Source organism: Aquarana catesbeiana, linkage group LG04, assembly GCF_042186555.1.
Source record: "Aquarana catesbeiana isolate 2022-GZ linkage group LG04, ASM4218655v1, whole genome shotgun sequence".
In the NCBI taxonomy this organism is placed as follows: Eukaryota; Metazoa; Chordata; class Amphibia; order Anura; family Ranidae; genus Aquarana; species Aquarana catesbeiana.
In genome coordinates this window covers 184654522-184676377 of record NC_133327.1, presented here as the reverse complement: position 1 = coordinate 184676377, position 21856 = coordinate 184654522, and the positions used below count along the sequence as shown (strand labels likewise).

Genomic DNA, 21856 nt, shown 5'->3' with positions numbered 1-21856 from the left:
CATAGTGCGTTTTAGTGGGGAGTGAAGTCCCCTAACGTTCCAGGATACTATCGGGATGTCCGCCATGTCTGCTGGTAAGCGAGTAATATTGATTGGTAATTTCTATGCACCTGTGCGAGATGGTGAATCCACTTCTGTAACGAGGTTCTTCTAAACTTGCCGTTTGCCGTGAGGTTGATGAATTCGTGCCCATTTGAGGTACTATTCGTTCTGCTTGTGTCCCTTATTGATAAATTCTTCCCCACAACAGTGGGGGGTAGTGAAAAAGGAAACTTTCTTGTGCTGTAAACTGCACTTTCTGCCAACATGGCAACATTAACAATATTTGCGATATTCCATCGCTCTTTTTCAATGAAAATGGTCATTCATAAATTCAACTTTTGATCCAATGCGCTCTCATTACACTGCTTAGGAATATTCTGTCCCCCAGCCAAGGAACAGCTTTCAACTTTGAAAAGAAGGGAAAAAGTATTCTCTGATTGCCCATCTGGAAAATAGTATAAAATGACATTTTCAAGTAGCTCAGCACTCTAAAAGCAGCCGGTTTAGTCATTTCAATCCTCTTCCTGTGGAGCCTGCCGATTCAATGCCTGCTCATTCCTATCCAACCAGACTGAAGCGTCCTTAGCGGATTCAAAAAATTGTGCCTGGCCTCTCACCACAATCCGAAGCTTCGGCGGATATAGCATAGCATATGGGAGCTGCAGAAGTCGCAGCCTGTGTTTCACGTCTGTGAATTTGGCTCTGCGTCTCTGGACTTCTGCCGAGAAGCCCGGGTAGAAGGATACCCGGACACCATTATGGAGAACATTTGCCTTTTCTCGAGCTTATCTCAGCACTGCTTCTCTGTCCTTGTAATGTAAAATTCTTGCAAGAATGGATCTTGGAGGGCCCCCTGGAGGAGGAGGGCGTGAGGGCACTCTGTGAGCGCGCTCCACTGCAAACATTGGGGAAAATGCATTTTTTCCAAAGATTTCCACTAGCCAGTTTTCAACATTTGTGGTGGGGTCCCTGCCCTCAACTTTCTCGGGCAACCCCACTATGCGGACGTTGTTTCGCCTTAAGCGATTTTCCAAGTCCTCTGCATGATCATATGCATCCCTGGTTAATTGTAGTGCTGTTCTGGTATCTTGTGTCATGGGTGGTAGCTGGTCTTCCATGTCACTGACTCTGCTTTCCACAGCCGCGGTACTCTCACATATCTTTTGCATGTCTTGCCTTAGTAGCGACACATCTTCTCTCAGACCCCCAAACTGCTCCTTCAAAGTGTTAACAGAGGCTTTACAGTTATTCACAGCTCTGAGTATGTCAGCTAAAGTAGGCTGCACATTGTCCGGGTCCGCTGAACCTTGTAGTTCCCCAGATGTATGGGCTGACTGCTCCCCCTCCTCCTCTCCCCAGAGCACCTGTGTGTTATCTGCCTGCATGGCCTCCTGCATAGATTGTGTCCCAGCATGGCTGGATGGCTGCTCTGTTCCCAGTGTCCCAGCCATTTTCTGTGCATAATATATCATGTCTCTCGGGGCATCTTTACCAGGGATTTTTGGCGTCTTACTTGATTTAGGCCCAGAGTCTTTCAGTATGTCCTGTCCGCGCGGTGTGTGCTTCACTGAGGACGCCGCGGCGCCATCTTGGATCTCCAGGCCCCTCACCTCCGTCTGTCTTTTTCGGAACTTTCCTCTGGTGCAGAGAGCCGGCGGATGATCCCCTGGGGTCTCAGGATCGTGCCCGTGCTGCATAGGGCAAAATAAATTTGGTATGTGGGCTGGGGGAGGATCGGTTACCGGATCGCTGCTGGGAGCTGTGGGAGATGCGTCCTCTCACATGCCTGCCTTGGCCACACCCCCCAGGAACTTTACTTTAAAACAGTAACTTTTTTTTTTTTTTTTCCAAATTGAGATCAAAACTGATCAGGCACTGAATATCCTAAATCATAATTTTCTTATCTTTAGTGAAAACAACTATGTTATATGTTTCAATCTTAAGGTGTATGTCAAATTAAAGGTTTTTCTAGTTTTGGATAGAGATGGAGGAATCAGAACACCTGTCAGATTTTTACTGCCATCCAGGGCTTTGGCAGAGATATTTACTCCTACTTCCTGTCCTGCCAACAACAGTGAAGTTGTATTGGGTGCTGCAGTGAATCGATGGATGGCACCACCATGCAATAATAGGAAAATTAGGACCTTCACCAGCACATCTTGGCATAGCGATAATCAGTCCTATAGCCACATAAAGCAACAGGCATCACAGTCCAATGTTTTGTGACCTCGCAGGTTCTCCTTTTTATAGGGCTGTGTGTGTACTAGCAGATTTAGATACACAAACACAAACAAATTAAAGCTGAACTGTAACTGACACGTTACAGTATATTCTTTTTGGGACAAAGGTTTTACATAAATAAATAAAACCTGACCATGACAAGCACCTCTGTCAGTGGTAAATAGTTTGTCTCAGCACTCTAAGGCCGGCCATACACTGTTCGAATCTCAGCCAGTTCAACAGGAACCAGCCAAGATTTGAATCACTAATGGGCAGGCTGAATGTACCAAGTTGATCGATCGATCGATCAACTTGGGTACAACCAGCCTTCTGGATTCTCTAGCGATTATTGCTAGTGGCTGCTATAGCCGCTAGCAATAATCACTGTCTTCTCCTGGTGGGGACGGCTTCCCCCTCCCCCCTGCTGGGAACAGACAATTGCTGATTCCCCTGTCAATACTGTCTGTGTTGATGGGGGAATCATGCAAATCTCTTTCCACTGAAATTTGCACCTTGTATGGCCGCCCTAACTGCCTCAAATCTGACTCTTGTATCTTAGTGCAGATTTCTGGGAAAATCAGTGTGCCAATCACACAAGCAGGAAATTACATTTCTGGGGGTATTCCACACACCAGTAGTGTACAGATTGCCTCCGGGTTGCCAAACTGCATTTAATTTTATAGAAAAGTTACAGCCCTACAGATTGAAATAATTTTTAATAAAATTTAATTACAGTAGGGCTTGTGTAGCAATTGTACATGCTATATTTTTTTTTTATGAAAATGGATACCCTTTAACTTTTAAAGCTAGTTTTTCAAGAAAATAATGTCAGTTCCTACTGCTACTGAATAACCCTGACATTCTTGCCAAATTGAGGCTAGCTTTAAAGGATGGCTATTAGGAATAGAACTGCAATATAAGAAATCCCTCAAATATCTCTGGAATCTGTAATCTGCATATTTTATAAAACCGAGGCCAGTGTCATTCCCAGGATAGTAGGGGGCATTTATTTAGAGTTTTCATTTTAGTAACAGAGTCACCTTAAGGAACAGATAAAAGGGGGACTGTTTTGGCTCATTTACACTTGCTTCGGCTCCAACACACATTAAAGCACCTACCACTTCAACATGATTTTATGATGTGTTTTTGATGCTTCGGTGGTGCTTCGATGAAGCTTTGGTGATGCTTCAGTGGAGCGTCAGTGATGCTTCGGTGATGCTCTTTTGAAGCTTTGTTGAAGCTTGGCAGATGCCCTGTGTGTGTGTGGATATCTCATACCTGCAATTTCTCCAAAACAAAGTGAAGCTAAAGCTGAATTAAAGCCTCTCAAAAGCTGCAGGTGCTTCAAGTGAGCTTCAAGCGAGCTTTTTCATAGAGTTCTATGGAGGCTTTGAAGACCCCTTGAAGCACCACTAAAGTGACATGGGGTATAATTTTTGAAGCAAATCTGTAAGTAAAGCAAAGCAAAAGCAAGGTGTAAACAGAACTGTATGCTAACCATTTTATTTAGTGAGAGGGGCTATGACTGGCATTCAGAGAGCTTTACCAAAGCTTGTCTGAAGCCATGTTTTGAAATAAGTGTAAACTAGCCCTTATAGTGCAGCTGTTAATTACAAAACCAAGGACAATTGTCAGAGAAAAACATAAAAACCTTGGACTCGAAAACTTGCATGGCATGTCTGTTTTAGATTTCTGCAAAAGCCCTGTAGCACATGTCCCCTATCAAAAGAAGGTGGTATTTTAGCTACCGAGCCCAGCCTGTCTCTGTTTTCAGATATGGGATATACTGATAGAATGGTGGACAGAGTAATCAATGAGGTAGAATTTTATCAAAGTAGCAAGGAAGTGATATGTACAGAGGGAAGAGAAGGTGCTGTTTACAAAACTGATAAGAGGCCAGTATGGCTAGAATAAGTAGAAGGTAGAGTAGTCAAAGTGGGGAGGGAAATAGTGGAGAGGAATTGCATAAACCAGTACAACAAGATAGGCAAGGTAAAGGATAAAAAGGATAAAAAAAAAAAAAAATCGCTGGATGAAAAATAAAACATATGTCTGTATTACACAGCAAGGTACAAATACAGCTCAGTGATTATTTTAAGATACCCTGAATTCATGGACTGTATGTAGAAATGATTCATCTCTTTCTGTGGTATTCCTGAGAGATTTTCAGCAATGTTTCATGAAAAAGGCAAAATATACAGTATATTGTCAAGGCAACAGTATATATCTGTTTGTACATAATAAAAGTGACATTTCTCAAGTTACTCAGATAGCCGCAAGTACATGCACAGCAGGTGAGGTTAAATGTCCACCCTAAAAGAGTTTTTAGAGTGTGAACAATTCTCTCTTATAGGGACGGCTGAGGAGCACAAGGACTGTGATTAATAGAGGCCATGTGTCAGCCAAGCACAATGGCTAACTTCATGTCTTGCTTGCGGTATAAATGTAGTCAGTCTGCTAGAACCGGTTTTGGAAATGATTTTGCAAATTATTTTAGGCTTGTACAACCAGTACTTATTTCACAAACTTCTCCTGCTATTGGACAAGCTACATTAAGACAACTCAGATGGTCAATGACGTATTTTTTAAATAATAAACACTTTAAAGGGTAAGTGTCTTTGTAATTAGCGCATGACAAAAAACCTAGTATTTGTCTCTCTAACAGCTTATGGAGAACATCTTTTACACTAGGCAGTGCAATCTATTTCCAGCACATGACTTTCTATTACACCAGATCCTGGATACATTTTAGATCTTATCTGCATTGTTATGCAAAGAATGTGTGGGCTTGCCTGTATATTTTTACATAAGGCACTATTCACTTTAGTGTGTTGTTTACATCCCAAATGCTGCAAAATATATTGTAGACAGGTTGCCTACAGTGATGGTTTTTGGTTTTAGCAAGCTAGGTAGCCTTCCCAGGTTGGGAAGGGGTTAACTAGGTTCACACTCCTTTTCCAGGCTTTTTGGGCCCTGCCTTCCTTCCTTGTGCATATTTAAGGACGGGGAAGACCATGTTCTGGAGCTGGAGCCGTTGCCTGACATGGAACACCGAGGAGGGACCAGAATATCGGAGCATCTGCCAAGCTTTTGGTAGATCGCTTCTCGGCCTTTTGGCTAAGATCAAGTGTAGTATCGACTTTAGCCCTTAGGGGTGTCTCTGCTTCACAGCTAGGACGTTGAGAACCACTTGCATCTATCCAAGCTAATTGGTCCTTGTGGGGTACCCTCTGCTCGGCCTGGTAGGATCGTTGATTAAATTCAGCTTCACCTACCTGCTGCTATTGGGTTAGAGGCTTAGCCCCCACAGGGAACGAGATTGCGGTCTTCCCTCCTCCCCCCACTCCGCATTACTACCTCCGGGCAGTAGATGCTAGAGCCTTTGTAAAGGCTACGAAAAAGAGCGAAGACGTCGAGGAACCAGAAGGAAGCCGCCTAAGAAACATCTGAAGCGACATCCAAATCCTTGACGATGGGGAAGAGCGAAAAGAAGACCGGAAAAGAGAAGAAGAACCCCGTTCCAGCCACTTCCTCCAAGCCCGGGAATGCCGCTGCCTCAGCCCCCGCCCCTACCCCGGCCGGCACCAGCCGACCAGGACCAGCCAAGCCAGACCAGCCTGCAGACGGGCTCCCAGCTTTGCAGCCATGGATGAAGCAGACGGTCGTGCTGCAGCTGAAGGAGGTGGACGGAAGAGTCCCCGACATGACCCCGGAGATCTTCGGAAAGAAGATCATCCTGGAACAGGGGTTCAGCAAAGCGGAGACGCTTTCTGTGCAGGCCTTCACAAGAGGTATATTTTTTATAACTTTTGTGTCGTTTCAGGTCTGCAGAAGATACTGGGAGATGGTGAAGACCAGTGGCCCTGAATCCCCTTTCCGGAAGTTCACTGCGAACTGCCCCATAACACGGGACGAAAAGCGGGTGACGGTGGCCATGAGGAACCCCCATACCAGTGGAAAGGACATAGCCACCTACCTCCAGAGGTTCTGCACCGTGGTGAAGGACCCGATCCAAATCTTCGATGCCAACGGCTTCTGGATAGGTAAGTGGTCTGTGCTCTGCAAACTGAGGAAAGACCCTTCGGGGGACATCCAGCACCTGCAGCCTTTCTTCTCCCTGGGATCCTCCGCAGGAATCCTCTTCTACCCCGGCATACCCTACAACTGTAACAAGTGTGGGCAGCCGGGACACATAGGGAAGGATTGTACAGAACTTGCTTGCAAGTTCTGTAGGGTGACAGGCCACGAGACCAAGGACTGTCCGAGGTCCAAAGCCTGCAACCTTTGCGGATTGGCAGAGCATGTCTTCAGACACTGCCCCCAGAGAACCCGGACCTACGCTGGAGCTGTAAGCCAGGGTAAGCCATCCGGGAGGAAGCTGCCAGAAAAACCGAAAGAACCTCGAAAGGCCAAGGGTAAGTCCACCCCCGCCCCTCCTGCCCCTACCCCTGCCCCATCCCCTACCTCCAGCACACCCCCACCCACCCCCTCTGTGCCGGAGGAACCCCTCCCCACCCCTCCCCCCCCCAACCTGTCCTCCCTGGAGGACTTCCCCACCCTCCCACCCCCCTCCACCCCCACCAGTGGCCCAAGAGGAAGCCGGAAACGTAAGCCAGAGAGCCCAACAGCTGAGGAACCCGCCACCTCCACCAAACGGCCCAACGGGGTCCAACGCAACAGCGATGGACCCGAGCAAGTAGTGGAGGACCTAGAGTCTGCAGGAGAGGAGGAGGAATGGGAGGAGATCGTGGTCAACCCTGAGCATGACCTCCCCCCCAACGTCCACATCAGCCAGCAGATGATGGAGTCTGTCCTTGAGGAGCTGGGCCTGGCCCAGGACACAGGACAGGCAGAAGACGCAACGGAAGAGCCACCCCCCCCTCCGGGGAGGTAAGTTCGGACCCTTGTTAACTAGACCCTCATACCCTTTTTCATTATGGCTGAGATCTCAATCTTTTCCATTAATGTGAGGAGTATCAAGGATACATCTAGAAGGCAAGCGGTCCTGACCTTTCTTTCAAGTCAGCAGAGTGATGTCTACATGCTTCAGGAGTGCGCCCTTCCTCCCTTGAGGAGGTACACTCATCTGTCCTCCCAGTGGACCCTGGGTCCCTCCTACTGGTCCGGGGGTGGCGATTGCAAGTCTGCAGGCGTAGCCATCCTGGTCAGGGGTGGGCGTTTCACGGTTGACTCTCTCCATGAGCTAGTCTGTGGCCGTCTTTTGGTCATAGACGGCTCGTGGGTGGAAGAGCCAGTTAGGCTCATCAACGTGTACGCCCCCCCAGACAAGAATGCGCGGCTGGAACTTTTCCAGACCCTGCGGACCCAACTTGTCACCACCAGAACAGTAGTGATCGGCGGTGAGGATGGGCGCAGCTCCAGCATATACGCAAAACTTGATGCTACTTCTAGGCTGCTCAAGGAGATGATCTCGGAGGCCTCCTTGCAGGACGCCGTGGGATCCATAGGGAAAGGGACCGTGAACTATTCGTGGTGCCGACCCGACGGATCTGTGCGTTCCAGGATTGACTTCGTGCTCACTTCAAGAACAGTCAAGCATCGTGAGTTCTCCATGGTCCCCTGCTTTTTCTCTGACCACAGGGCTATTCACTTTCGGGGTGACCTGGGCGAGGGCTTTGCCCGCGGACCGGGTTCCTGGAAGCTGAATAGCACCCTGCTGGAAAACGAGGAACTGATGGGGGAACTCCGAGAAGCCTATGCCACCTGGACGGAGGAAAAAAGATTCTTCGGAAGGGTAAGTGACTGGTGGGAGTTTGTGAAGGTTAAGATGCGTAGCTTCTTTCAGGCAAGGGGACGCCAGCGTGTGTGTGCCAGGAGGAGGGAACTCAGGAGACTGCAGCGTCAGTTGCAGTCCCTGCAGGACCTTCAGCACTGTGGCTGGGATGTTAGGCAGGACCTGGAGGACACCAAGAGGAGCCTGAAAGGACACTTCGAGGAAGAATCCAGGCACATTGTCTCCTGTGCCAAGGTGGAGAATCTTGAGAAAGGTGAGAAGTGTAATTCTTTCTTTTTCAGGAAACTTCACTCAGGACACACACCCTTGTCGGAGTTGCGCGACGAGACCGGAACACTCCAGAAGGGGAAGAAGGCTGTGATGCAAGTGGTCAGCGACTACTACACCAACCTCTACTCCCCGAAAGAAACAGACACACAGGCGGCCGACAGGTTCCTGTCAGGTATCTCTAACCAAATTGATCCTGCAGGTTCATCAACCGTCAACGCCCCCTTGGTGCTGGAGGAGCTGCACTCTGCCGCTAAATCCTTTAGGCGGGGCAGGACCCCGGGCTGCGATGGTCTCCCAGTTAAGCTCTATGTAGCACTGTGGGATCTCGTGGGCCCGGACCTGCTCGAGCTGTACGAGGAGATGATGGTGGAGGGCAGAATGCCTCCGTCACTGAGGGAGGGGATGATCACGATTTTGTATAAGCGGAAGGGGGAGAGATCGGATCTTAAAAATTGGCGTCCGATCTCTCTTCTGAACGTGGACTACAAAATCCTCGCCAAAGTCCTGGCCAACAGGCTGAAGTCTGTCATCGGACAGATCATCCACCCGGATCAGACTTGCGGCATTCCTGGTCGCAGGATTGCGGACAGCCTCGCGCTTGTCCGGGACACGGTCCAGTACATTCATGGCCACCGTGTGCACGCGGCCCTGGTCAGCCTTGACCAGGAGAAGGCCTTTGACCGTGTCTCCCATGAGTTTATGTGCAGAGCTCTGCGCAGGTTTGGTCTTGGGGAAATGTTTTGTTCGTATGTAAATGTAATGTACACTGACATTTCTAGTTTGGTGCTGGTAAATGGCTGGAAAACTGACCCCTTTCCAATCTTGTCTGGGGTCAGACAAGGCTGCCCTCTCTCACCTCTGCTTTTTGTTTGTTGTATAGAGCTCTTCGCCTGAAGCATCAGACGGAACCCAGAGATCAGAGGGATCACCGCACCAGGACCGGACAGACGGGAGGTCAAGTGCTCACTCTAAATGGACGACGTGACGGTGTTCTGTGCTGATCGGCGCTCCATCGACACACTCGCCCAGACCTGTGAGGACTTCGGCCAAGCTTCAGGGGCAAAGGTCAACTGCGGGAAGTCAGAAGTCATGCTCTTCGGAAAGTGGTTCCTGCCTTCTTCTGCACCAATTCCTTTCAGCATCAAGACGGACTTCATCAAAATTCTTGGGGTCTGGTTTGGAGCTGAGGGCGCAGCCCTGAAGTCCTGGGAAGAAAGACTGTCAAAGATGCGACAGAAGTTTGGACTTTGGAGCCTCAGAGAACTCACCATCGAAGGAAAAACACTGGTACTCCGCAACGAGATCCTCCCTGTGTTGCAGTACCTCGCCCAGGCCTGGCCCCCTCGGGTTAACACCTGTAAGGCCATCACCAGGGCGGTGTTTCACTTCATCTGGAGCTCCAAAATGGACAGAGTGAAGCGGGCGGTTATGTTCAAGGAACCCCTCAAGGGCGGTAAGGGCGTGCCCGACATCGCTACACTCTTGAGGGTGTGCTTTGCTTGTAACTGCATCCGCAGGACATTGGTGGACAGAACTGTGGACTCTGGTGGTAACTCTATGTCCCGTTTTTTCCTCCTGCCTCTATGGAGGACCCTGGGCTGGGACAAATGGGACAGCTCCATCCCCTACAACTGGGACACCCCTTGGTACTACTTGGACACCTTCAAGTTTATTAAGGAGCTGGGGCTACATGGAGTGAAGCCCGACTTGTGGAAGCCAAAAACTATCCACAAGTTGATCAGAGCATCGGACATTGTTGAGACTGTTCCAGGCCTCCCTTCAGCCACTTGTAAAGTGGTCTGGAGGAATGTTTCTTCAAAGAGACTCACCAACAGGCACAAAGATCTGGCATGGATGGCAATCCAAGGGGGGTTGCCACTCAGGACATTCATGCATGCCAGAAACCTGTGCAGATACAGGCACTGCCCCTTTTGCATCATCCAGGAGGAAACTGCTCTGCATGTTTTCTGGGAGTGCCCCTTTGCACGGGACCTGTTGAGGGCCTTGGAACCTGAGCTCAAAGACTTTGTGCCACAGACTGCAATCACACACTTTGGTGTGTTGAACGGACTCTTCTGTGGAACTCATTCACAGGAGGACATTGACGGTGCCAGAAAGCGCCTCATCCACCAGCGGGAGAGGATGTCCATCGAGGACTGTCGCAGACTGGTTCACAGTCTGCTCAGAGACTATCACCTGATGGACTTCAAGGAGGAAGAGGAGGTCTGAAGATTTCCCCATCCCCCCCCCTCCCCCGTGTATCCTTTGGCAGTTCAAATAAAGCTTCGGGCCTGTGAACTCTTTTACTCCCTCCCCTACCCCACCTTCTCCACCCCCCCCCCATCACACCCGTTGCCCATTTGAATGTTATTTGACTGTATGACCGGAATTTTTGTGAAATGGTTTTGAAGTACTGCTTTCAGGGTAATGCGGCATCATGCATGATGTGATGTTTCGGGGTATTATTACTCTGCACAACACATTAGGCATCATACCGCAGGATGAATGTAATTTATTTGTATGCTTGGCAATGTACTGTTATGTAGTGTATTTATGCGCTGCGTCGCAGTACTGAATGTACCCTGTTTAAGTATTTGTTTTTTGTATATTTTCTTGCAAAATAAAGTATACATTTTCAATCAAAAAAATCTGCCAAGCTTTTGGAGGACACCAATCATGGACTAACACATTTTTAAGGTACGCCTGTACAGTCTCAGCTAGTTAGTCAAGGATGGAATGGCATTTCAGTTGTTTGTACATTGCCGTGAGAAGAGATTGTATAAAAGTTTTTAAAACGTTCTAAGCCTGGTCTAAATTTATTCAAAGGGGTGCATGGTAACATAAGGTGTATCAAAAGAACAGGGCCTGTAAAGCACACAGGGCCTGTAAAGGACACATCCTATGCATTAAGGTGAAAAAACTGCTGGCAGTGACCGGCCCCCTGGTCACCCCATTTTACTTACCTAAGCCCCACGGCTGAGACAAGCTCTCCTTCTCTGCACGGGGTCCTGGCTCTTCATTGGATAGATTGATAGCAGCGCAGCCATTGGCTCCCGCTGCTGTCAATAAAATCCAATGACGTGGGGGGCGGCGCCGAGTCTGGCATACGTGTCTATGGACGCAAATGCTGGACTTGGGAGCACACCCGCAAGGTAACCCGCTGGGATAGCGCTTCTCCTAGGGGTTATCTGATGCAACAGCCGCCGAGAGACCCCAGAAGAGGAGGATCAGGGCCACTCCGTGTAAAACGAGCTGCACAGTGGAGGTAAGTAACACATGTTTATTGTTTAAGAAAAAAAAAACAGGAAGGTTTACAATCTTTTTTGATTGAAAATGTATACTTTATTTTGCAAGAAAATATACAAAAAACAAATACTTAAACAGGGTACATTCAGTACTGCGACGCAGCGCATAAATACACTACATAACAGTACATTGCCAAGCATACAAATAAATTACATTCATCCTGCGGTATGATGAAGGTTTACAATCACGTTAATTGAGAGCATGCATGAGGTCCTTGCTAGATGCTCGGCGGGACCCCATTCTGTCACTAGGGGTGAGGTGGCAGAGGTACGCTGAACTAATGGAGAGGGCTCAGCGTTGTCCCTCCTAAATGAAATATACATCAAACAAGGGTGTATAGTTACATGGGATGGAGTGCTTCACAGAGGAACTCTGTATGTTTAACTACTGCACGTGGTATATGGCTCATCTCGAAGCTGGGGTATCATTATAACGTTTGACTTTCACATGAACTGCCTCTCGTCCAACCTTATTGTGTGGCCACGTGTCTTCTTTAGCGGTCTTAGGTTAAAAATTTTCCTTCCAGCTCTAGAATCACATTTAAAGATTTATAGTTTGTGATCATATCCCATTTTAAGTACTTCTTCTTCAGGATAAATATGTTTCATGTTTGTAGTCATTCCTTATGACTGAGGCCCTCAACCCCTCCAATTAGCTTTCTCTGAACTCTCTCCAGTTCAAGCACAGCCTTCCTGAAGACTGGTGGCCCAAACTGGATCTCATACTTGTGGCCTAACCAGAGTTTTGTAAAATGGTAGAATTATAGTTTTATCTCCTGAGCAAATACCCTTTTTAAAGCATTATAACAGTCCAATAGCCATGCTTGCTGCAGCTTGCATTCTATTGCTGAGTCTCTACTTGGAACCCAAGATCCTTTATCATCTTCAATTCCCCCAGAGGTTCTCCCCCTGGTAAGTAACTAGCATCCATATAGTGCCTTGAAATTTTCCACATTTTGTCATGTTACAACCAAAAAACGTGAATGTATTTTGTTGGGATTTTATGTGATAGACCAACACAAGGTGGCACATAATTGTGAAGTGGAAGGATAAATGGTTTTCCAAATTTTTTACAAATACATTTCTGAAAAGTGTCGTGCATTTGTATTCAGCCCCCCGAGTCAATATTTGTAGAACAACCTTCCACTGCAATTACAGCTACAAGTCTTTTTGAGTATGCCTCTACCAGCTTTGCACATCTAGAGAGTGAAATTTTAACCCATTCTTCGTTGCAAAATAGCTCAAGCTCTGTCAGATTGGATGGAGAGCGTCTGTGAATAACAATTTTCAAGTCTTGCCACAGATTCTCAATTGGATTTAGGTCTGGAGTTTGACTGGGCCATTCTAACACATAAATATGCTTTGATTGAAACCACTCCATTGCAATTTTGGCTGTATGTTTAGGGTTGTTGTCCTGATGGAAGGTGAACCTCCGCCTCAGCCTAAAGTCTTTTGCAGAATCTAACAAGTTTTCTTTTAAGATTGCCCTGTATTTGGCTCCATCCATCTTCTAATCAACTCTGACCAGCTTCCCTGTCCCTGCTGAAAAGCATCCCCATAACATGATACTGCCACCACCATGTTTCATGGTGGGGATGGTGTAATCAGGGTGTTGTGCAGTGTTAGCTTTCTGCCATATATAGCATTTTGCTTTAAAGGAGAAGTTCAGCCTGAGCTTTTTAGGCTGGGCTTCTCCTATGGGTCACAGGAGTGCAATTCGTTTTGCACACCTGTGACCCGTTTTCAGTGGAGAGCTGACGTCACTGCCATCAGTCGAAGTGGGCCGTCATCCTGACTTCCACGGCTGGATCCGCCAGCTGCCTTGATTGATGGCAGTCTCAGCGAGCCGCTGAGATGCTGAGACAGCCTCTCCAAAACTCAGCGCTCCAGTGAGCGAGGAGGAGCAGAGAGGAGAGATGCTCACTGACAGTTAGCAGATTTCCTCACGGAGATCTATGAGAACAGAGCCATCGGCTGTGTTCGGCGGCTCAGTTCTCAGTGCAGAGACGGCGGGGGACAGCTGTAGCATCGGTCTGATGCTCCATCCACCGAGGTAAGTATGAATCAAAAAACAAAAACCCATACTTCTCTTTTAAGGCAAAAAAGTAAAATTTTGGTCTCCTTTGACCAGAGCACCTTCTTCCACATATTTGCTGTGTCCCCAACATGGCTTCTCGCAAACTGCAAATGGGACTTCTTATGGCTTTCTTTCAACAATGGCTTTCTGCTTGCCTTTCTTCCATAAAGGCCAGCTTTGTGGATTGCACGACTAATAGTTGTCCTGTGAACAGATTCTCCCACCTGAGCTGTGGATCGCTGCAGCTCCTCCAGAGTTACCATGGGCCTCTTGGCTGCTTCTCTGCCTAATGTTCTCCTTCCCGAGTCTGTCAGTTTAGGTGGACGGCCATGTCTTGTAGGTTTGCAGTTGTGCTATACTCTTTTCATTTTCAGATGATAAATTGAACAGTGCTCCATGAGATGTTCAAAGCTTGGGATATTTTTTTTAACAGAAATCTGCTTTAAACTTCTCCACAACTTTATCCCTGACCTGTTTGGTGTGTTCCTTGGCCTTCATGATGCTGTTTGTTCACTTCTCGAACAAAGGGCTTCACAGAACAGCTGTATTTATACAGAGGTTAAATTACACACAGGTGGACTCTATTTACTAATTAGGTGACTTGTAAAGGCAATTGGTTCCACTAGATTTTAGTTAGGGGTATCAGAGTAAAGGGGTCTGAATACAAATGCATGCCACACTTTTCAGATATTTATTTGTAAAACATTTTTAAATCCAATTTGCGAATCTGTGGCAAGACTTAAAAATTGATGTTCACAGATGCTCTCCATCCAATCTGACAGAGCTTGAGCTATTTTGCAAAGACGAATGAGCAAAAATTTCACTCTCTCGGTGTGCAAAACTGGTAGAGACATACGCAAAAAAACTTATGCCCCGTACACACGGTCGGATTTTCCGATGGAAAATGTCCGATCGGAGCGTGTTGTCGGAAATTCCGACCGTGTGTGGGCTCCATCGGACATTTTCCATCGGATTTTCCGACACACAAAGTTTGAGAGCAGGCTATAAAATTTTCCGACAACAAAATCCGTTGTCGGAAATTCCGGTCGTGTGTACACAAATCTGACGGACAAAGTGCCACGCATGCTCAGAATAAATAAAGAAATTAAAGCTATTGGCCACTGCCCCGTTTATAGTCCCGACGTACGTGTTTTACGTCACCTCGTTCAGAACGATCGGATTTTCCGACAACTTTGTGTGACCGTGTGTATGCAAGACAAGTTTGAGCCAACATCCGTCTGAAAAGATCCATGGGTTTTGTTGTCTGAATGTCCAATCAATGTCCGACCGTGTGTACGGGGCATTACAGTTGTAATTTTAGCGAAAGGTGGCTCTATAAAGTACTGACTCGGGGGGCTGAATACAAATGCACGCTACACTTTTCAGATATTTATTTTTAAAACATTTTGGAAACCATTTATCATTTTCCTTCTACTTCACAATTATGTGCCACTTTGTGTTGGTCTATCACATAAAAAAAATATCAATAAAATTAATTTACGTTTTTGGTTGTAACATGAAAAAATGTGGACAATTTAAAGGGGTATGAATACTTTTTCAAGGCACTGTATGTTTAGCTCACAAGTGCATTACTTTACATTTTTCTTTATTAAACCTCATCTGCGATCTAGCTGCACACACCTTTTTTTTTTTACTAGGTCCTCTTGTAAAGTTGCTATATCCTGTTGCAAAGTTTTTGCACTGCTTAGCTTTGTATAACCAGCAAACACTGAGATCTTTTTATTCCAACCTCTTTATCATTTATCAGTTTCTATCCAGGTACATGAGATCTCATACCTTAATGCCAAAATACCCTAATTTGTAAATGAAGCATTTATGGGGTACTGTATCAAAGCCTTAGTGAAATATAGATATCAGGCCTTTCTCTATCCAAATATACAGTCAGGTCCATAAATATTGGGACATCGACACAATTCTAATCTTTTTGGCTCTATACACCACCACAATGGATTTGAAATTAAACAAACAAGATGTGCTTTAAATGCAGACTTTCAGCTTTAATTTGAGGGTATTTACATCCAAACCAGGTGAACAGTGTAGGAATTACAACAGTTTGTATATGTGCCTCCCACTTTTTAAGGGACCAAAAGTAATGGGACAATTGGCTGCTCAGCTGTTCCATGGCCAGGTGTGTGTTATTCCCTCATTATACCATTTACAAAGAGCAGATAAAAGGTCCAGAGTTCATTTCAAGTGTGCTATTTGCATTTGGAATCTGTTGCTGTCAACTCTCAACATGAGATCCAAAGAGCTGTCACTATCAGTGAAGCAAGCCATCATTAGGCTGAAAAAACAAAACAAATCCATCAGAGAGATAGCAAAATTTCAAATCAACTGTTTGGAATACCCTTAAAAAGAAAGAACGCACCGGTGAGCTCAGCAACACCAAAAGACAGAGTAGACCACGGAAAACAACTGTGGTGGATGACCGAAGAATTCTTTCCCTGGTGAAGAAAACACCCTTCACAACAGTTGGCCAGATCAAGAACACTCTCCAGCAGGTAGGTGTATGTGTGTCAAAGTCAACAATCAAGAGAAGACTTCACCAGAGTGAATACAGATGGTTCACCACAAGATGTAAACCATTGGTGAGCCTCAAAAACAGGAAGGCCAGATTAGAGTTTGCCAAACAACATCTAAAAAAGCCTTCACAGTTCTGGAACAACATCTTATGGACAGATGAGACCAAGATCAACTTGTACCAGAGTGATGGGAAGAGAAGAGTATGGTGAAGGAAAGAATCTGCTCATGATCCAAGGCATACCACCTCATCAGTGAAGCATGGTGGTGGTAGTGTTATGGCGTGGGCATGTATGGCTGCCAATGGAACTGATTCTCTTGTATTTATTGATGATGTGACTGCTGAAAAAAGCAGCAGGATGAATTCTGAAGTGTTTCGGGCAATATTATCTGCTCATATTCAGCAAAATGTTTCAGAACTCATTGGACGTCCCTTCACAGTGCAGATGGACAATGACCCGAAGCATACTGCGAAAGCAACCAAAGAGTTTTTTTAAGGGAAAGAAGTGGAATGCTATGCAATGGCCAAGTCAGTCACCTGACCTGAATCTGATTAAGCATGCATTTCACTTGCTGAAGACAAAACTGAAGGGAAAATGCCCCAAGAACAAGCAGGAACTGAAGACAGTTGCAGTAGAGGCCTGGCAGAGCACCACCAGGGATGAAACCCAGTGTCTGGTCATGTCTATGCATTCCAGACTTCAGGCTGTAATTGACTGCAAAGGATTTGCAACCAAGTATTAAAAAGTGAAAGTTTGATGGATGATTGTTAATCTGTCCCATTACTTTTGGTCCCTTAAAAAGTGGGAGGCACATATACAAACTGTTGTAATTCCTACACCGTTCAACTGATTTAAATGTAAATACCCTCAAATTAAAGCTAAAAGTCTGCCGTTAAAGCACATCTTGTCCCTTTCATTTCAAATCCATTGTGGTGGTATATAGAGCCAAAAAGATTAGAATTGTGTTGATGTCCCAATATTTATGGACCTGATTGTATCTTTTCTGTTAAAAGGTTGATTTGGGAAGATTGGCCTTTCATAAATCAATGTTTTTAAGTACTAATAATACTATTTTCATCAGCAAATTCTTGGATATGGTCAATTATCATTCCTTCCAATAGTTTACATACTATTTTTGCCAGTGAGCTGGTACCATTCAAGTCAGCAAGCTGCCCTTAAAAATTAGGAGTACTTGTCTGGTTATAACATGGCTAAGTTCTTTGAGAACTCTCAGGTGTAAGCAAGCCATCCCTGGTGATTTATTCACATTACGTTTTTTTAGCCTTTTACAAACACCAGTTTCTTTCAGCCACAATGGTGCATTCACTATAATGTTATTATTCTGACTCCAACTGTTGTAATAGGGACTTATCCCTTGCTGAGACCTCTATGCCTGGCCTGTATAAGCAGGTATAATTACCGTGGACAGTCTTTATCAGATAACTTGAACTCACCAGACACGTCTTTTCCATCAACTTAGGTTTTTATTGCAAGCAGCAGATATAGCAGACAAGATGTGACAGATGAATGAAAGATGATATCTGCAGGTCAAAACATGGTAATGTGTTCCCAGATGCGAGCAGATAGCATGGAAGGCTTATACAGAAGTGGCCATCTTCTTCCCCACAAGCATAATGAAGCAGGAACAGGAAGTGCATCAGAAGATGGGAGGGAACACAGATAAGAAGCAGAAAGGGATGGTGCTACAACCAAAATAACCACAACATGGCAGTATAACAACCAGTAATATAAATATTACCATAACTATGCATAGCATTACATTTCACACAAGTGTAACAGCACACTCCCCGTCTGGTATTGTAAATACCACTATGTTACATCATAACGGTAGTTATGCAATGCAAACAAACATAATATATATGCAACAATATTAACTGCAATAAGGCTTTAAGAAGTGTCACTTAAAGTTCAAGGTACATCCTTATTGTGGTAGAAACCGGATCCAACAAACCCAGGTAAGCAAGTTCAGTCTCCAAAAGGCAAGCAAAAAACAAGTTCTGTAATGAGTCAGAGGAAAGTCTATACAGTTCCTTGTCTGGCAACTTTCACCTATACCTTACGTACCATACCATCATCACTAGGAATGGTCGTTACAATGAGTCCCATGGGTTATTCAATTCTTTCGGCTTGCTGGTCCTTGAGCAGAACAAGGTCTCCAATGTGAAGGTTACGGTTCGGATGTTGCCATTTTCTGCGTCCAACTTCCAATGATTCCAGAAGCAATTGGCAAGATGTTGTACATGTTTCCATTGCTCATGGCATTGGTTCCCCACTTTAAAGTCTCCAGGTTGATCGAACAGACCCAAATTTCTGGGTAAGAAGAGTAGCTGGAGTAAGGATGGTTGGGAACTCTGGATCTGTATCAGGATCTAGAAGAATGAAGACCTCAGTTGCAGTTTCTTCTGTATGATCCAGCAGGATTCAGGTCATGTTAACCAAGAAGAATTTGCAAAGAAACTTGCGGACATAGGTTTGGATTTTCTGGTTCTTTCTACATGGTTGATGACATAGAAGCATTTTGTCCGATTGCATATGTAGCCCAAAACAACTTTGCTGTCTGTGTAGAATTTGATGTCATATATTTGAATGTCTAGCCCAAGCAGTTTAAAATCTGCATTTTCTATGGCAAGCACAGTCCCACAAACTTCAAGGGAATTGTGTGCTCAGGCTTAGGTGCTAACTTAGCTTTGCCAAAGAGAAACCCTACGTGGGCTTGATTGAGAGAGTCTCTTAGCTTGAGGTAGGCAACAGCTGCTATAGCCTCAGTTGATGCATCTGAGAAGATGTGAATCTTTCTCTGACTTGCAGCAAGGGAAGATGGAGTGTAGCAGCATGGTATATTGATTCCATCTAAGGCATGTAGAGATTGTTTCCAGGACTCCCACTTTGAATGTTTGTTTGTTGGTAGTGGAGCATCCCAATCTTGAATAGTCTCTGATAGCTGTCTTAATAAGGATTTACCTAGTATTGTGATGGGAGCCACAAATCCCAGTGGATTGTATAGGCTGTTCCCCACTGACAGAATGCCACGTTTAGTAAATGGCTTGTCTGCAGAGCTGACTTAAAAGCCAAAGGTGTCTTTAAATAAGTTCTACTGTAAACCCAGACTTCTATGAACAGGAGGCATGCCCATTCCCAGATTTAAATATTTAAATCCTGTGGCATGATCGCCAGGCTGAAAGGTTTTCATCAATGCAGCACTGTTTGAGGCAATCTTATGGAGTCTGAGGTTGGCCTCAGAAAGCATACCTTGAGTCCTTTGGAGCAGGTCTATGGCTTCTTCATCTGTGGGTAAGGATCTGAGTCCATCGTCCACGTAGAAGTCTCTCTCAACGAAGTGTCGAGCATCTGTACCCTACTCCTTTTCGCCACCAAGAGCAGTCCTTCGTAGACCATATGTTACAACAGCAGGTGAGGGACTATTTCCGAAGGCATGTACTCTCATGCGGTATTCAATCACTTTGTTGTTTATGTTATGCAAGTAAATGGTGCAAAAAACTAAAACATGTAGTCCAATGTGTAATAGAATAATTAAAAACAATAAAAAATATATAATAAAAAGGAACACAGTGCTGAATGAGCATAAAGTTTATGCACAGAAGAGACTGCAAGTCCGCTCTGTGGAGTATATAGTGGTGAGGAAGTCCATAAATAGTGCACAATGGCAACGAGGGCACAATATGCTTAACTGCCTGCCGACCGCTGGCCGTCAATTGACGGCCAGGCGGCGCAGCTCTCGTTGCGGGCGGACGTCATATGACGTCCTCGCTTCCTTGGGCCACCAGGGGGCGCGCACGCCGTGTCACTAAGCACCCGGTGCGCGTGCCCGGCGGCCGCGATGTCCGCCGGGCACCCGCGATTACCGGTAACACAGCAGGACCTTGGATCTGTGTATGTAAACACACAGATCCACGGTCCTGTCAGAGGAGAGGAGACCGATGGTGTGTTCCCAATACAGGGGAACACCGATCGGTCTCCTCCCCTAGTGAGTCCCCGCCCCCTACAGTTAGAATCACTCCCCTAGCAACACAGTTAACCCCTCCATCACCACCCAGATCACCACCCAGTGTTAACCCCTTCACTGCCTGTCACATTTATACAGTAATCAATGCATTTTTATAGCACAGATCGCTGTATAAATGTGAATGGTCCCAAATATGTGTCAAAAGTGTCCGATGTGTCCGCCGCAATATCGCAGTCACAATAAAAATCGCAGATCGCCGCCATTACTAGTAAAAAAAATAAATAAATAAAAATGTTATAAAACTATCCCCTATTTTGTAGACACTATAACTTTTGCGCAAACCAATCTATATACGCTTATTGCGATTTTTTTTTTAACCAAAAATATGTACAAGAATACATATCAGCCTAAACTGAGAAAAAATTGGTTTTAAAGAAAAAAAAATTGGATATTTATTATCGCAAAAGGTAAAAATTGTTGTGTTTTTTTTAAAACTTGTCACTCTTCTTTTGTTTATAGCGCAAAAAATAAAAACCACAGAGGTGATCAAATACCACTAAAAGAAAGCTCTATTTGTGGGGAAAAATGATAACAATTTCATTTGGGTCGAGTGTTGTATGACCGCGAAATTGTCATTCAAATTGCGACAGCGCTGAAAGCTGAAAAATGGCTTGGGCAGGAAGGGGGCGAAAATGCACAGTATTGAGGTGGTTAATGGCAATACAGATGATCAGGATGGGGAGGGGGAAAGAGAGGGGAGGGGGATGAATCCACGCTCACGGCAGCCATCCGGTGGGAACAGAAACCATGTTCCTAAAACACTAGAAAAGACAAGAAAAGGCGGCGCCTCTGGGTGCAGACTGTAACAAAATTTTTAATCAAGCAAGAGTTGTACTAAAACTCACATTTTAGCAGTAAAAATAGGCATGGTATGGTCCCAGACAATGGGGGGGCATCAATGATGTCAGCCCCTAGGAAGCCAGAGGATGTGTTGTCTTGGGATGCAGGCTGGAATCCAGGCGAAGGGTGATGACGTCACTGGAAGTGTGACGCGTTTCTCGAGCTGGCAGGCCGTGAATAGCGTGACGGCCGCGCTCCTCAAGCTGCTTACTTTATTATACCCTAACCAGGTGTTATAAACATATCTTTATTATAGCGAGTTATGAAAATTGTATAGAATTTGGTTTTACTAGTTAATAAGAATAAGACTAGGTTGTGTATTGTTTAAACTGCTCTGCACAGGTATTTACAACATGCATTAGGAGCTCCTGGCTAAAAGAACTTTACGACAGCTATTAACCATTTAGTAAAAAAACACCAGCCCAAGGAATGCTTTACCAAATATTTTATGATGAAGCTTCATTAAAAGCATCTGTACACAAGAATACTGTAAGCAAACCACCTCACAGCAGTCCACAGTAGTTTAGCACAATATAGCACAGTATAGCACTGCATAGCAACTAAATCTTCCTATGCAGACTGTCAGTTCTCCCAAACAGCTAGCCATCACAAATGTGCAAATTCTACCAGACTCGCAAGCTCCTCTGGCAAATTCAACACTGCCAGCCCAAGCAAGACTAGTACACATAAAGCAAATCTCATTTTATAAAAAGACGGTGTTTCAGAGCCTAACAACCTTTTTTCTAAAAAAACGTTATA

The 21856-nt window shown here is 45.4% G+C and overlaps 1 pseudogene; it reads left to right on the top strand.

The window, feature by feature from the left end:
* Positions 1–5359: 5359 nt before the first annotated feature.
* On the top strand, positions 5360–5494 carry LOC141142009 (U2 spliceosomal RNA; annotated as a pseudogene).
* The last annotated feature ends 16362 nt before the right edge of the window (positions 5495–21856 follow it).